General features: G+C 41.7%; 1 long non-coding RNA gene across 2 annotated transcripts; it reads right to left on the bottom strand.

Annotated features, from left to right (window-relative positions):
• Positions 1-12,667: 12,667 nt before the first annotated feature.
• LOC127134572 (uncharacterized) lies at positions 12,668-13,552 on the bottom strand. Of its 2 annotated transcripts, XR_007808318.1 has the most exons (4): positions 13,393-13,552; positions 13,160-13,281; positions 12,843-13,016; positions 12,668-12,724 (listed from the first exon to the last, which is right to left on the bottom strand). It is a non-coding gene; the product is annotated as an uncharacterized LOC127134572 (long non-coding RNA). The 2 variants fall into 2 exon arrangements; XR_007808312.1 differs by lacking the exon at positions 12,668-12,724 and having other exon boundaries at positions 12,813-13,016.
• Positions 13,553-18,018: the final 4,466 nt, after the last annotated feature.

The raw sequence follows: 18,018 nt of genomic DNA, 5'->3' as shown, positions 1-18,018 counted from the left end.
TTGGATCTAATTCTGATTGACATGATGAAATGCAATATGAAATGCTAAATGAATGCATGAATGAGGAGGGCAAATTTTGGGGTGTTACACATTATTGCTGCTGTGTTTCTGTTGGGGTGCAACTCTCAATAGCACTTTGTTTCGATGTTCTAACCCGTTTGCTGAATTTTGTAAGGGTTTACATACTCCCGAAGAAACGGTCTGCTAGGTATTCCACTTTATTTGTGGGATACCCTTGTGGATATTCACCCTAAATTACTCAATTGATTTTAATGTATTAATGCTATGGCAAAGATCCACCCTCAATTATTTAATTGCTTTAATGTATTAATTTCAATGTGGAAAGTCATCCTAATTACCTAATTGATTGTAAAATATGGCCTTTGAATATGTGATCTTGGACCTCTCTTTGTTGCCTTACGGTATTACGGTCATGTCCCGCGAATGTGGGGATACACTTAGCAAAGACCCTTCGAGTAAATCATCATGCCCCTATAAAATAAATCATAGTCCCTCGGATGTTGCCTTCGAATATATGATTTTGTCCCTCGATGACCCTTCGGTGCAGCCTACGACTAAATGATGATCGTCCCTTCGAATGCTAAGGTATCCTTACAAATGTTGCCTTCAATGACCAATCGATGACCCTACGATGTCCCTTAAATCCAAAAGGATAAAACTACTTGCTTCTCAATAGTAAGGACAGTTTTACCCTCATAAGGATAGGAAATGCCTATAAAGACCTTGGGTAGGTATAACTCTTAATTGCTGACTCACAACCTAAAACATTTTCCATACCTCACACTTTGCAAATACTAGAAAATCACCACTTGGCATACATTCATACTAGAATCATTGCCAAGTTATATTTTTCTAAACCGTTTTCAAAATTAAATGAGATAAATACTTTGTATACATTCATACGAGAATCATTACAAAGTTAAACTCTCTTTTCAAAACATTTTCTAAACAATTCGCCAACACCTTTTCAGACAAAAACATAAGTGATCCAGCAATTAAGAGCCCATGGATAACCATGGATACAAAGGGTGCTAACACCTTCCCTTTGTATAATGTACCTCCCGAACCCAAAATCTAATTAAGGTCTTTCCTGTTCTTTTCCGCCTTTCCTTATTGGATAAAAGAAAAGTCGGTGGCGACTCTTGCTATCCGCGACATTGCGATTAAAAGCAAAACACCCAAAGTCAGTTCACCGTATGACACTCCTCGCATAATCTCTATATGGGATGAGGCCAGGCTGATTCGTCTCCCATTCACCCTTAATCTGATTAACAATAAGGGCCGAATCACCATAAACATCAAGATGGTTGATCCTAAGATCAATACATTCTTCCAAACCCATAATACAAGCCTCATACTCCACCATATTATTCGTGCATTTGAAAGTTAATCTTGTTGTAAAAGGAAAATGTGTGCCTTGAGGAGTAATAATCACTGCCCCAATACCATTTCCATATTGATTAACAGCACCATCGAACACCATACCCCATCGGGAACCAGGCTCTGGCCCTTCATCGAGTGTAGGCTCATCACAATCATTCATTTTCAAATACAGAATCTCTTCATCAGGGAAGTCGTATTGTACGGACTGATAATCTTCAATTGGTTGATGTGCCAAATGATCAGCCAAGATACTACCTTTAATAGCTTTTTGAGCTCGATACTCAATATCATACTCAGATAACAACATTTGCCAACGGGAAATTCTCCTAGTTAAAGCAGGATTCTAAAAAATGTACTTGATTGGATCCAATTTGGATATCAACCAAGTCGTGTGATTCAACATGTACTGGCGTAAGCGCTTAGCAGCCCAAGCCAGAGCACAACATGTCTTCTCAAGCAATGAAAATCGAGACTCACAATCAGTAAACTTCTTACTTAAGTAGTATATTGCATACTCTTTCTTTCCTGATTCATCTTGCTGACCCAATACACAACCCATTGAGTCATCAAGCACAGTCAGATACATAATCAATGGTCTCCCTTCAATAGGCGGAGACAGAATCGGGGGCTCAGACAGATACTCTTTGATACTGTCAAAAGCTTTCTGGAAATCCTCGGTCCAATCATGACGCTGATCTTTCTGGAGGAGCTTGAATATAGGCGCACATGTGGCAGTCATGTGGGATATAAATCTCGAAATGTAATTCAAGCGGCCAAGAAAACCTCGGACTTGCTTCTCAGTTTTGGGCGCAGACATCTCTTGTATTGCTTTGACCTTGGCAGGATCAACTTCAATACCTTTTTCGGTGACAATAAAGCCCAATAACTTGCTGGAACGGACTCCAAATGTACACTTGTTCGGATTCAGGCAGAGTTTGTACTTCCTCAAACGCTGAAAAAGCTTCAACAAGTGTTTTACATGTTCAACTTCCGTTTTCAACTTTGCAACCATATCATCAACATAGCGCGTTGATACGTGGCTCCGGCGTTCTTCAAACCGAAGGGCATCATTCGATAACAAAATGTTCCCCAAGGTGTGATGAATGTTGTCTTCTCCATATCCTCGGGTGCCATCTTAATCTGGTTATAACCGGAAAATCCGTCCATAAAAGAGAAGACGTTGAATTTAGCCGTATTGTCTACCAACATATCAATGTGTGGTAGAGGAAAATCATCTTTTGGACTAGCTTTATTCAAGTCACGGTAATCCACACACATTAAGACTTTTCCATCTTTCTTAGGCACAGGCACGATATTGGCCACCCATTGAGGATATGTAGATGTCACCAGAAACCCCGCATCAATTTGCTTCTGAATTTCTTCTTTAATCTTCACTGCCATATCAGGATGAGTCCTTCTGAGCTTCTGCTTCACAGGCACACACTTAGGCTTCAACGACAAGAAATGTTGCACAATATCAGTATCTAGACCAGGCATGTCTTCATATGACCAGGCAAAGATGTCGACATATTCTTGTATCAGCTCAATCAACCCCTTCTTAACAGTCTCTTCAAGGAGTGCCCCAATCTTTACTTCAAGAATGCAGTCTTCAGACCCCAAGTTGACTGTTTCCAGATTCTCAAGATGTGGCTGAATGATCTTCTCCTCGTGCTCAAGCAAACGGGTAATCTCATCAGGAATCTCTTCAACATCATCTTCTTCTGCCTCAAATACAGGGAACTCAAATTTGGGAGATGGCGTTGGATCATTATGTCCAATGGGTTTGATTAACCTGCATAATGATTTTGAGTATAAAAGAGATTTCAGAATTCAAACAAGGCAAATCATTATGCAGATGAAAAAATTGATTTTATTTTCTTTTTAGGGTTTTATGGTGATCACCAATTTCATGCAAAAAGGAAAAATAATTTTGGAAAAACAAACATTTAACATGTGATTATTGAATGAATATCATTGTATTAATCAAATTGTGCCAACAATGTCTTCACTTCTCCTTTTGGCATGGGAAAAGGGTTTTCAAACAAAATGAACACATTACGTTGACTTGTGGATAACTGTTGGAACATCAACAGCAACCCAATTATTGCAGATTCCTCCGGGTATGACAAAGTTGCCAAGGTCTTCCTCTTCATCATCTTCAACAATGGCAGCAGCTTCTTGATCTTCAACAGTGTGATGAAACCACCACTCTGGAACATCCCACGCTCATTGGAAACACCAGAAGAGTACCCTATGCCAGCTCGGGACTTGTTATCCTCCAACTTGATCATTTGCCCCACACCAGTGGTTGCACCATGCTCAATGGCCAACTTTGCATCGTTGTAGGAGACAAATGAAGAAAGTCCTTTCCTTTAAGGCTCAGCAATAGATAAGGCTTGGAACGGAGTCCCAACCTCATCCTCAGCATCAATATAGGAGAAGGAAGATAGATGACTGACCAAGAGAGCCTTCTCTCCCCCTATCACCACCAACTTTTTATTCTTTACGAATTTCAACTTTTGGTGTAGGGTGGATGTCACGGCGCCTGCCTCATGAATCCAAGGTCTGCCAAGCAAACAACTGTAAGATGGATGAATATCCAGGATCTGGAAGGTGATCTGGAAATCACTAGGTCCAATCTTGATCGGGAGTTCTAATTCGCCGATCACAGTTTTAGGCGATCCATCAAACGCATTCACTACCACTCCACTCTGCCTCATGGGAGGCCCCTGGTAAGAAAGTTTAGCAAGAGTAGATTTTGGCAACACATTAAATGATGACCCTGTATCCACCAACACATTGGACAAGGCATCATCCTTACAGGTCATAGATATGTGTAAAGCCAAATTGTGGTCTTTTCCCTCCTCGGGAAGATCAGCATCACAGAAGCTCAAGTTGTTGCAGGCGGTTATATTTGCAATAGTGCTATCAAACTGCTCTATTGTGACATCGTGGTCCACGTATGCCACGTTGTAACACCCCAAAATTTGCCCTCCTCATTCATGCATTCATTTTTTAGGTCATTTAACATTTCATACTGCATTTCATCATGTCAATCAGAATCCGATTCAAGAAGCTTGAATATCATCCGAGACACTTTGTGGGTCCTATCTGGGTGATCAGTCAACACAAGGGAAAGACTTGAGTTACTTCCAATAGGTGCAAATGGGGCCTATCTACCATGCAAAATGCCAAGCTGGAAGGAGCAAAAAGCAGAGTCTGAGCTGTCATGCTCGCTAGGCGAGCAGCATGGTTCGCCTATCGAACCTGGAACTGTCATGCTCGCTAGGCGAGCAGATCCTTCGCTAGGCGAAGCGCACGCGTTTTCAGAAAATAACAGAAAGTCATGGGCTTGAGTTGCCCTCATTTGATCCCACCAAGCTGAAGGAGAATTGCCATCCAAGGCGCAGCGGAATTTAAAAATTTCTCCATTTAGTGATCCTTACGAATGGGCATGATCAGTGATAGAATCGTTACCTCTTGTGGCGATTCAAACCTTTGGTGCAGATCTCTGATAATGATCAAAACCTTTGATACAGATCCACGGGGCGATCACGAACGTTGAACGATGACAACGTCTCTACTCAGTCCACACGAACGGATTCCTTCAATCGCACTGCTAGCTGTTATGAATGAAGGCTTTGAGTGAGAGAAAGAGGGAAACAAAATTCCAAGTCTCTACTTGAATTTCAGTCTGAGTGGAGTGGAGTTGTAATGCTTCTACCCAAGGGGTTCTATTTATAGAACTACTTATGTGGGCTTCAAGCTAAAAAGCCCACTTAAGTGTATTTTGGCCCATATCTTATAATATGCCCAAAATCACTTAAGTATTTGGTACCTTACCATATTTCGTCTCCCACTTAAGTGCACCGTACCTTACGGTGTTCCTTAGTTACTCTATCTCTCATCAATCCGTCCTTTGTGTGTGACCCTATAGGTTTTCGCGGTGTTGGCAATTATATTAAATCACGCATTTAACATAATAAATAGTGAGCGGTATCTAGCAACACATCACTGCTACCCAAGTCACGAAAATGTCATGTGATCTGACAAAACCTCATGTGATAATAATTATGTGTATAATTACCCCTTTGCCCTTATGTCTATATTGAACACAAGGTATAGACCGTGTCACCCTTGTCCAGTTCAATATTGGGCCCATAGACATTTATCCTGTTACGCAGGATTGGCAAATTCCATCTAGGACACTCATGTCCCTCAGCATGCTTCGTGGAGTACCCATCAACTGTCTTTATGGTTATCTAGTTACGGACAACGTTGGATCAGCAATAAAGCACTCGACTCTACATCTAAGATCCATAGTGGTTTCAGGTCGAAGAGTGGTATACACTATTATCACCATGAGAATAACTTATGACACTTTGCATAACCTTCTATATAGTATTCTCATAGCGGGTCAATCCGGTATAAATATTACTCCTAATATTCATACCTATGTTTAAGACTTGATAACTCTTTATCCATGATCCATGAGATGTGATCATCAGTCTACAAACATAATAGTCTTAATGCTTTAATGTTATCCCACTTCACATTAAAGCTCGACTACGGATACTTTAAGAATAGTGTCCTTATGTTTAATGTGTTCTCATGATTAAGTCACACTTAATACATTAAATGGACTATCTATTCCAGGGACTTTATTAATCAACCATAATAAAGAAAATGCCTTTTTATTATTAATAAATAATTCGATACAAGTACCAAAAGTATTGGCCTCTAGGGCTTACACCAACACAAGCCACCAATATCAGGCTATAAATACTAGAGTTTCAGTAGAACAAAACCCTGGAGAAAAAGAGAGAGAAAAGGGTGACCTACGAACTAATCTGCAGCAGCCTCCAGACAGCTCTGAAAAGTTCACTCTGACTCACACACTTTTTCACCTCCGCCTCACGCAAACCCTAACATTGCTTTGCAAACCCATCCGTGCCATTCGATTTTAATCGGTCTCTCCCATCAGGTTTGCCCTTATTCCCATTACTCTATGCTTTCAATTTGAATTCTATGAATGTATGGGGTATCGTTAGGTTTTGCCCACGGGTTTAGATATGCATGAATGTGTAAACAATACCTTGAATGTTCAATCACTTAATTTCGGAGATGGATACCATAGGGTTTGGGTTACCGAGATCGGACTGTTATCAATGAAGAACCCAAAACCCGCAGGCCTTCGCTAGCACCTTCGCTAGGCGAGCCTGCAGCGAAGCTTCGCTAAGCCTTCGCTAGGCGAAGCAGTAGCGAGCGCGACAGTATTTTATTTTTTCTGTTTGCTCTAATATATTTTGTGTTCGTCATGGCATGCTTTCTCCTGATTCTATCCTGTTACTCTAACCTGTTTGTTGAGTTTTTGTGAGGGCTCACATGACTCTTGCAGAGATGGCTTGCGGGGTATTCCACTTTATCTGTGGGATAACATATGGAGGTTTATTCCGATTACCTGTACTGACTCGCTTTCTTTGATGATGTTAGCTTGGAAGGATCTCTGGGTTTCTTATTTCTTTAATCGCTATTACTTCGGATCTTTATCCGTGCGGTAGATCTCTTGATCCCTTCATTTTCCCGCATTTTACTGTTTTCTTAGCTGGAAGACCTCAATAGGAGGCAATGTTTTTGTGTGTTTGCTTTTGTGCCCAAAGACCTCCCGAAAGAGGCACCAGTGCTAAAGACCTCCATGAAGAGGCAATTGACGGATAAAAGGGATTAGTAATCAATCCCCCGTTATTCAGTGCATCATTCTTTAAGCTCACACTACGTGTCGATGCTTCAGAACAAAAGCCCAAGATCCTTTGTCCGGTCAGTCAGTGGAGAGGGTTCCACCTTCCTGAATCCCCACTTTTTGTCATGAGCTCACCTTGTCCAGGGTTAAGAGCTATGAGGTCTTATCCTCATTACCCGCTTGATCTGCTCACCCTGACGTTCAATGTCAGTGGTTAAGAGCCCGTTTGATTACCCTTTTCATGGCTTGTTTGTCGAGGTTGATATGACCCCTCTTGACTAAAGCCCTACCCATATATGTTTGAGCCCCCCTTGTTGGTGTGTTTACTTTATGCATATTTGTTTTGTATGGTATGATCGTCTCCCTATAGGATAGTCTCCAATTTGCATGTCAATTAAGGTAGCGCGGTTCCCTCGTCTAGGACTACCCTTTTGCATGAGCATCCCTAAAACACAAAAAAATTCATTGATTTTTCTTCTCCTAAAAACACGTTTACTCCTTCTACTACAGGCGAGTAAGTCTCCAAAGGTCGAGCATCCGGTAGAATGCGAGGTAACGTCGTTCGCCCAAAACACAACCCTTAACCCGTAGTTAGCCGAACTACGGTTCGCTCTGATTCTCATTCCAGATGAGATACGTAGGCATAAGACGCGACGTATTAGCGAGCACACTGCCCTCTAACCCATAGGTAGCCGAGCTACGAAGACTCTGATTCTCATATTCAGATGAGATACGTATGCAGTGGATGCGACATCCGTGCGAGTCATTTTATTTTGACCCCTCTTTTAGTAAATAGTACATTAGATAAACCCACACCCTTTAGACAAGAACAACAAAAGTGGATCTCGTAGAGTACTACGGATGCGTAGGGGTGCTAATACCTTCCCTTTGCATAACCGGCCCCCGAACCCAAGATTTGGTTGTGAGACCTTGTCTTTTCCTTTCCGTTTTCCAAGTTTACTTCGAGCGTTTCCTTTCCCTCCTTTGGGATAAATAACGTACGGTGGTGACTCTTCTGTCATTCCTTCCTTCGTCGGTTGTTTTTTTTTCACAGGTTGCGACAGCTGGCGCCTCTGCTGGGGACTTATTTTCCCTAGTGGGCCTTTCCTAGCGTTTGTTTGTTTATTGTCTATTGTGTGTTATTTATTTATTTATTGCTTTGCATACTTATCTGCTTGCATTGCATCCTATGTGCGCTTTACTTTTTCATGCATACTGTGCTGGCTATGTATCTGTCTCGCTGTGGGGTGGGATTCACAAGAGGTAAAAGGCCCAATACACAGGCTATGAGTGAACTTTAGGACACCTAGGAATAGAGTGGTTCATGGGAAGCGGGTGGTATGGCGCCACTTAGCAGAACATGGTATCACGAGCAGTTCAGATTCTGATGGGGTATTATCGTTGCATACACCTGGTGTGCATATGATGATATCCTTGAAAGGATTGTTTATCCTGCGTTTCTCTTGACCTCACCCTGGCCTAGATTACACCCGTGAGTGGGCGGGAATGAATCATTTACAGGTACTGATGGTGACTTGTTTTGTTGGTGACCGTGTTCTGATGGTGACTTGTTCTGTTGGTGACCGTGTTCTGATGGTGACTTGTTCTGTTGGTGAGCATGTTTTGTTGGTGACCGTGTCCTGTTGGTGACTTTTGTTTGGTTCTTGTTGGTGACCGTTGGTTCTGAAGTATGGGTTCCAAGTTGATGAATGTGTTCTACGGTTCCCGGTTCCGAATTCATGCTGAAGTTCCGATCCTGTGCCTCGTGATACAGCAATTCTGATTGACATGTCCTTTACATTGCATAACATCATCTGCATATTTGCATCCAACATCTCATGTTTATTCATTTGTGGGTATTCCCTTTCTCGGGTTGGTTTGGCTGATCTGTGCTTATCATGGAGGCTCCCAGGAAGGGTATTGTGACCTATCATTTCTTCGATACTAAGATCGGCCCATTGCGTCAGATAAAAGCTTTGATTACTCCTGACCATGTGGGTCTATTCCAGGATATTTATGGCAACATCTTGCCTATGGTTGAAGACTTGGATGCTTCTCAGAGGAGTCTAAGAGTCCTGTTGGATGTCAAGCTAGATGAAGCTGAATGGATTCGAACAAGGTTCAACGAGTTGAGTCTTATCGAAGAGAAGCGAATGGCAGCTATTTGTCATGGGCAGTTGTATCAGAGTCGGATGAAGAGAGCCTTTGATCAGAAAGTGCGTCCTCGATATTTCCAAGTTGGAGATTTGGTGTTGAAAAGGATCCTTCCTCCTCAAACAGATCACAGGGGCAAGTGGACTCCTAACTATGAGGGACCTTATATTGTCACCAAGGTTTTTGATGGAGGGGCCTTAATGCTCGCAACGATGGATGGCGAAGACTTCACTTCCCCGGTAAACTCAGACGCAGTTAAAAAATACTTCGCATAAAATAGACCCGCTGGACGGTAAAAAGAATAGTCCAGGCAAAAATGGGCATCCCGACGAACCAAGAAAATGAAAAGGTTCGGGCAAAAATTAGGGATTTAAAAATTAAAAGATTGTACACCCAGTAAGTTGAAAACCTGAAAAGGCAACTTAGGCAAAAATGGGTATCCCGGTGGATTGAAAACCCGAAAGGGCGATCTAGACAAAAGTTAGGGATTAAGCGAATGACTGCGTTCTGAGTAGTTCTGAATCTCATCTTGTGTCGATGACTGGAAACTTTCAAAGGATAGAAACAGTCCAATCACCTTTTTCCGAAGGCTGATCATCTGGAGGATCTTGAAGACGAGCAAGTCATAGCAGAATTGGAACCCAATAGAAATCCATTTCACATTGCCATTAGATTAATTTATATTTTATCTTTTGTGCAATTACCTCTTTCCAGGGATTGCTTCCTGATGTAAATGCCTATTCAGAGGCCATTCAATCAATAAAATCATGTTATTCAGTACATCTCTGTGTTCATTTTCATTTTACTGTTTTGTTTGCAAAAAAAATGACGTCCGAATTTTTGATAAACATTGCATCATGAAACATAAGAGCTTTACAGGTACATGCTCAATGAACATTTAAAATTGCTGTAAATTTTAAGTACTTTGAATCATCTATTCAGAACAGGTACGCTCGGGGCATTTCTTTAAGATTCTCAGCAGGTTCTCACTACGGTGCTTCCCAAGCATGTGCTTCAGACTATACACTCCCTATTAGAGTTAACAGTGCCAGACTGTATATCCCCAGCGGAGTTGACAGTACCAGACTGTACCTTCCCAGCAGAAGCAGCTGCTCCTCGGAGTTCGATGCCAGATCGATGTTTTCAATCCCAGATCGATGATCTCTTTCCTGGAAGCATAACCTCGGTACCGTATCGGTGTTTGCCCCCCCTGCGGAGTCACCTCTCGTAGATTATGGTTGCCAGAACCACTGTCGCTTCCCCCAACAACAGGTTTTCAGTGCCATTCTCTCCCTAGTCAGAGTCTCGGTATTTCGCAATTGCCAGAACACCGCGCGGCCTGTCATTTCCCCAACAGGATTCCTTGCTTCGGCTTGGCATTTTCCCCAGCATTTCGCATCCCTGCATGTAGAATCATATTGCATTGCATCCTCCCAAATCGCGTAGCATTTCCATTTTCATGGAGCATTACGCCATCGCAAAATTCAAACATACGCATGTAAGCATAAAAACATTCTCGGTATCCCAAGTGACAAGCCAGAAGTTTGTTTCCAATGCTCAGACTGAAGGTTGTTCATGACTTATTATCCCCAGCATGGGTCGTCGGCCCACGTGCCGCCTCAATTATTTTTGTTCCCTATTTCTGCCGATGCTGACAAGCATGAAAGTTTCCGGTATTCAGACCGAAGTGGCATTAAGGCCAATTTTCCGGTATTCAGACCGAAGTGGCATTCAGGCCAGTTTCCGATATTCAGATCGAAGAAGTTTCCGACATTCAGGTCGATGCAACTTGTGGCATTCAGGCCAGTTTCCGGTATTCAGACCGAAGTGGCATTCATGCCAGTTTTTTCCGATTTTTAGATCGAAGAAGTTTCCGACATTCAGGTCAATGCAACTTGTGGCATTCAGGCCAGTTTCCGGTATCCAGACTGAAGTGGCGTTCAGGCCAGTTTCCGATTTTCAGATCGAAGAAGTTTCCGACGATCAAGTCGAAGTACTTGTGGCATTCAGGCCAGTTTTCCGATTTCCAGATCGAAGTCGTGTTCAGACCAGATTTCCAGTGATCAGACCAACATTGATACTCTCATATTCCGATGCTTAGTGTTCAGACTAATGTGCGGCGTTCAGGCCATGGGTATTCCTGTGTTACCATTTATTTTGGGTATCCAGGTCAACTTTCTGTTTCGGTACTCAGGCCGATTTTCACCGTACCAGACGGATTCTTCTTTTGAGATTGTTTCTTTGCCGATTCTGTCAGGCATTGTTAACTATTTCATAGGGATTCAGGATCAAAATCCGGGTCTTCTTAGTATTTAATCATCTCCCACTATGATCATATGAAGAACGCTTTGCTTCATATTCTCTAGTTGAAGACGCTTAAATAGGGGCAACTGTCATACCCCGATTTTGGTCTTATGTTTTTTATTTTTTGTTTAGCATGCTTGGCCTAACCTTACTTTGGTCTTATATGAGGATTGGTCTTGGTCCAAAGTCATGGTGTTGTTCATGTGATTGTTAATACTCATATGGTCTTGGTCATCCAAACAACCAACCTTCTTGTGTCACAAGCCAATTGCCAATCACGCCACTTGATTCATGAATATCCCTTTCAAATCCTAATCTTATACCATCATTTCATGGCCTTGTTAACACATACTACCAGTCAAGTCATGTTCTTTTCAAAGTCAAGCATTCAAGTCATAAAATAAACCAATTGTAAAACAAACTTCAAACCATTTGTTAATCCATTTCAATCTATTTCATGTCATTGTAAACCATTACATGTGATTCAACACAAGAAAATTACAAGTCTTGACAATTTTGACCATTTGTTGACTTTGGTCAACAGTTGACTTTTTGGTCAACTTCGACCAAAGTCAACCCAAACTCCGTAAACCTTAAAATCACCCACAATCATCAATTCAATGTCCTCTTACATGAAAAATACAAAGAAAAGTGAATTTTGACTAACTGTTGACTTGGGCCAGCAATTGACTTTTTGGTCAACTTTGACCAAAGTGAACCTTCCCATCTTTTAACCCTCACAAACCTAATCTAAACCACTTGGCCTTGACACATCATCCAAAGGTCTTGATTTGATATGCTTTGCTTGGTTTCTTAATTTTCAAGTAATTTGGCCCATTGGTAATATCATGCTCACCATGCCTTTATTTGAGCCTTTACCTAACCATGCTTGTTTGTCCATCCAACCATGACCTGCAAGATAAACAACAGCAAATGCCAGCACAATCCGTATTCTAACCATAACCTTCCATGTTCCATTTTGATCCTTGAATAACCAATGGTACATGTTGCTTTAAAATCCAACCTTGTTGTTATAAAAGCCATGACCAAATTCCCCAGCAGAGTCACCAAGTAATTGAGCAATGAACTAAGCTGCAGTGCAAACCTAAACCAGTGATGAACCTGTGAAACCATGCAAAAACAATGCATAAGTTCAAAGTTAGTATGGCTACATAATGCACCTCAAAATTAAGACATGTCCACAAAACTGAACCAATGCCATATGAACCTGCCAGCCAACCTTGCCACAAACCATCCAATTTGCTATTGAACAATGAAACTGGACCAAACAGTTCAACATGCCAGCTGGAACCATCATGCATATGGACCTATCTGCAAACTTGAAGCACGCCAGGCCAATAACAGAAGCACCACAGTCAATTGAGCCTACAACTTTGCAACCAATCCAAACCTGCTGTAATGCATAACAACAATGGTCATCAATATCCACGGCAATACAAGCTCAAGCAAGTCCACAAAGTGCCTGCTGCTACATCAAAAGCCATGACAAAACACAAGGTGTCACTACAATATGAAACCAACTCCCAATCAACTAACCTAACATCAACTGCAGCACCACCACAAGAGTATGCTCATTCCTTGCTCACAGTGCACCACACTACAAGGCTAAGGCTCTATGCTTGAACCAACAAAAGACCATGACAAACCCACCATTGGCCCTGCAGCAGACAGGAAGCATGAATGGAAGCCACAATAGTTTTACCCAAAACCTACTAGATACCATTGCCCTATTTCAAGCCAACATTAACTTTGAGCAATAGAAACTCTACCTTGGTTCAGCTATGGCGCACAAACAGACAAATGCATTCCAAGTTTTAGATGACAGCATACCACAAGTCTACTGCAACTGGCCTAGAATGTCCAAGATGCATGTGTTGAAGCAGCCAGCATTGCTGAACAGCCAATTTCCTATGTCCAAGAATGCTCCATTTTTTTTTCACTGCGGTAAAACAAAAAAACACAAGTTAATTAGCCAACAGTAAAATTCAAATTTCAGAAATATCCCAAATTGGCATGAAGTCAAAACAGAGCAAGAAAGCTTAAGTTCAGATTACCGTTCCGAAATTTAGCATCAAAAAGGGAGAGAAATTAACGACAGAGAGATTGGAGGCGGAATTGAATCAAAACCCTAAAAAAAAAATTTCAATACAAGGAAAACCAAAAAAAAAGATAGAAGAACAGGAGAAGCGAGGACAAGAAATAACCGGCAGAACAAACTATACTTACTTTCCATCGGGATATCACTGAAATCGTAAGGCTCCGGTAAAGTCTTCTCTCTTTTACTCCTTTTCTTCAAACCTCCAAGAAGGTTGAAGCTCCATTTTGTTTTCATTGATTCTTGGCTTGCGATTGTTTGCTTTGCCGGTACCCTGCTTGCTGGTTCCGTTGAACCTTTGAGTTGTAGCCCACTCCCCTTTTAGATCCAGAAAGTTATGGCCTGTGTTGAAATTTGTTTTTAACTTAAGAACTCTCAGTATCGATTTTTCTGTGTTGGTTGTGTGTGAATCTTGGTTGGCTTTATCAACAATCACTGTTTTAAGCCTTTGAATATTGGGAGGAGGGTTTGTGTTTTGGAACTGGCACCATAGCATCAATGTTATTGATGACGTTCGATTCCCTTGAATCCGTCACCCAACAGCCATGCGGCTAGGGTGACCGTTGGGATCTTTTCTCTATTTCACATGATGGGATATTTTGAAATGGGCCTCTTTTGACCCGAATTTGGAACTTAGTTTTTTTTGGGCTCTAGCCAATCCTCAACCCGGCGGCCCAGGTTTGGGCCTCCCCGTTTTCTTCCTTGGGGAGTTCTCGGTTAGAACTTATTTTTTGTGGGTCTTAATCTAGCAGTAAGCAAGTCTTTGGCCTAGTGGAGGTGGGGATAACTCACTTCCTCTTTGGTCCTGGGTTCAATACCCGGGTATGTTGCCTTGGTTTTCCAACACTTTGATTTTTTTCCATATTTTCTTCAATTCTCACATTTAATTATCTAGCCTTATCATTTAACTAACATGTTTCTATCATTTATTCATTTTTTTATTATTTTATTTTTAATATGACGTATGTGATTATTCATTTTTTTTTGGGATTTATGTGAATTATTATATTTGTGTTTGTTCATTCATTTGTACAAATTATTTGCCTTTATGTGTGAGTTACGTTACAATCATGATAAGTCATCACAATCTCATTGATAAAAAAAAACCCATTCAAAACCATTTTAAAATTATAAAAAATCATATTTTCTCGATTCAATGTCGAGCCCATTTTTCCACACCCTTGTAAGTCGATTGCTTTTTAAGCATCGCCATCAACCTCACATAGCTTACTCTTGAGCTTTCTTACAATGAGCCGGTTCTCTTGCACTTACACTCATATTTCGAGTCATTTTGTTTGGGCCCGATTTAATTATTTCATGATTTTTGTCAACCCCCATTCATAACAAATGTATCCCTCTCCCATGAAATGTATAATATTTATTCTTTCATTCTTTATTCATCTGTTAATACAAGAATTAAAATGAACATTCGATAACCATTTCAAAACAAGATCAAACTTCGATCCAACGTCGAGTAATCATTTTTCAAAACCTAACAGAACCAGCACGTATTCATCCACCCTTTTGTAAGTCGATTGCTTTATGCATCGCCATCAACCTTGTAAGTCGATTGCTTCATGCATCGCCATCTACCCTTATCCCTAACACTTCTTCTTGCTCCACTCGTCAACTCTTGTTCCGATTAGGTAGCACCCATTAGATAGAACCCTTTGTATGATAACATAGGTAAGATTCCCATATCCTTTTGTATGATAACATAGGTAGGATCCCCTTATTATTTTGTATGATAACATAGGTAGAATTCCCATATTCTTTGCATGCTAACATTAGGTAGATATTCCCATTTGTAAATCCTAAACACTTAAGTACACATTGCATGACAACTCTAGGGCAGAGCTTCCCCATTTCTTTTAGACCTTTCCGAGCGTCTCCGATCTTGTGGCATGTAGTCCGTCCTATTGCAAAGAGGTAACTGCCTAAGACTCGATTCAGCGAGTTGCGACACCTACTGCTAGGACGTGAACACATTGCCCACTCTCCTTTGACACAACTGGTGTCCTCCTTTGTAAGTCCGTGTTCAGATGGCAATCCCTATGTAGCCAAACGACGGCAACTCTGATTCTCATGTTCAGATGAGATACGTAGGCACAAGATGCGATGTCTTGCCGAGTTTGACTAACAACTAACGACTAATCCTTGTTTGCTTTCGCCCTCGTTGCGATCCTTTCTCTCGCCCTCATTGCGATCGAGACTTTCCTTTTCTCTTGCCCTAGTTGCAATCGAGACCCTTGTTCCCGTAGTTAGTTTGAACTACGTTTTGCTCTGATTCTCATTCCCGATGAGATACGTAGGCATAAGACGCGATGTCTTAGCGAGCACACTTATCCTTAACCCTTAGGTAGCCGAGCTACGAAGACTCTGATTCTCATATTCAGATGAGATACGTATGCAATGGATGCGACATCCGTGCGAGTCATTTCCTTTTGACCCTTTCTCTTTTAGTAAATAATACATTAGATAAACTCACACCCTTTAGACAGAAACAACAAGAGTGGATCCCGTAGAGTACTACAGATGCGTAGGGGTGCTAATACCTTCCCTTCGCATAATCGACTCCCGAACCCAAGATTTGGTTGCGAGACCTTGTCTTTTCCTTTCCTCTTTTTAGGTTTACTTCGAGCGTTCCCTTTCCCTCCTTTGGGATAAATAACGCACGGTGGCGACTCTTCTGTCATTTCTTCTTCACCGGTTGTTTTTTCGCACGCTGCATTTTTTAGGTTGCGACAACTGGCGACTCTGCTGGGGAACGAACCCAAAATCTCTGGTTTCCCTAAGCGAGTCCCTCCTAGCTTTTGTAGGTTTCTTGTTTGTTGGGTGTTTATTCTTTTGTACAGTTATTTATTTTCAGCATTTACCTGCTCTACCTTATTGCATTCATGTACATATGTTTGTTGTATCTGTGGGTTCTATGGGTTGACTGTTTGTTTGGGATGAGATATTTTATGAGAGATAAGCCCACTACCCAGGCTTGAGTGTACACATAGGTGTTAGAGTGGATAGTCATGAGGCTTGCGTGGCGTGTTGCTACGTTAAGTCGTTCATGAGACCCACATTCCAGACGAGGTTTCTGTTGGATATATTTTGTCCTATGGGTGTTCCATAACGACAGATATTCCTTTAGAAATCGTCGACTCTGGTGACCATTTCCCGAGAACTCAGTCGAGGCCTCTCCTCCGAGACGCGTTTATGTTAGCTCTGGTGGGCGCATTCTCGCTGCTCAATCCGAGGACCCCGAGACTGGGAACTTGCTTTAGGATATCCTGTTGAGGGGAGTCATCAGAGGTCTTTTATCCCGTAATAATGCCAAACCTTCAGTGGTAAACGTATTATTCTTGACTGAAGGGCTAAAGCTGACAAACTTCTATTCTTAGAACCTACCAGTGAGGGGTGGGCTAAATTCAGGAAACCTTGACCTTCAACCAACCCGGTTTTCTGGAGCAGAGTTTTGATCTTGTATTATATTCCTCAGTGGGTTTCTCTTCAGACAGTGCAACCTGACAGTTGCTCAAGCAGATACAACAATCTTGAATTCCATGACACTGCATTGCATCACATCATTCTGCATTCATATCATTTAACACATGTTTATCCATTTCTAGGGGGTTTACATCTTCTTCTTGATTTCGGTCGGGGTTTTCTGGTTCTCTTAAGATGGATATTGGCAGAAAGAGACATGTAGCCTACAAGTTTCCGGTGGTCTGTCTGGAGCCTATTCAACAGTTGATGAAGTTAATGGATCTTGATTCTCTAGAAGGATTCCGAAAGGATTACGGTTTGATCCTAAGTTTCGTCACGGTTCTTTCCAAGGATCAACATGATGCTCTATTCACACTGCTGCAGTTCTATGACCCTCCATTGAGGTGTTTCACATTCCCGGATTATATTTTGGTCCCTACTTTGGAGGAGATTGCCAGTTTTCTCAGAGTTCCTATCAAGTCACAGTTGTTGTTCTACAGTTCTGAGTTTCTGCCCGATCTCAGCATGGTTGCTTCGGCCACATATTTGGGGAAATCAGTCTTGAAGGCTAATATGTGTCAGAAGGGAGGAGTCAGTGGTTTTCATTTGAGTTTCTTGCTGGGAGAAGCAAAGAAGAAACTTGAAGATGGTGACCAGAGGGGTTTCAATGCTGTGTTGGCTCTTTGTGTGTATGGGATTGTCCTGTTCCCTAATGTTGCCAAATTTGTGGACATGGACGCAATACGCCTCTTCGTGTTGGGAAATCTAGTGCCAACCTTGCTAGGAGATTTATTTCATTCGGTGCACCACAGGAATGAGAATA

This window comes from Lathyrus oleraceus, chromosome 1 (assembly GCF_024323335.1).
Source record: "Lathyrus oleraceus cultivar Zhongwan6 chromosome 1, CAAS_Psat_ZW6_1.0, whole genome shotgun sequence".
Taxonomy (NCBI): Eukaryota; Viridiplantae; Streptophyta; class Magnoliopsida; order Fabales; family Fabaceae; genus Lathyrus; species Lathyrus oleraceus.
The sequence above is the reverse complement of the archived record's forward strand: the minus strand, read 5'-3'. Positions and strand labels throughout refer to the sequence as shown.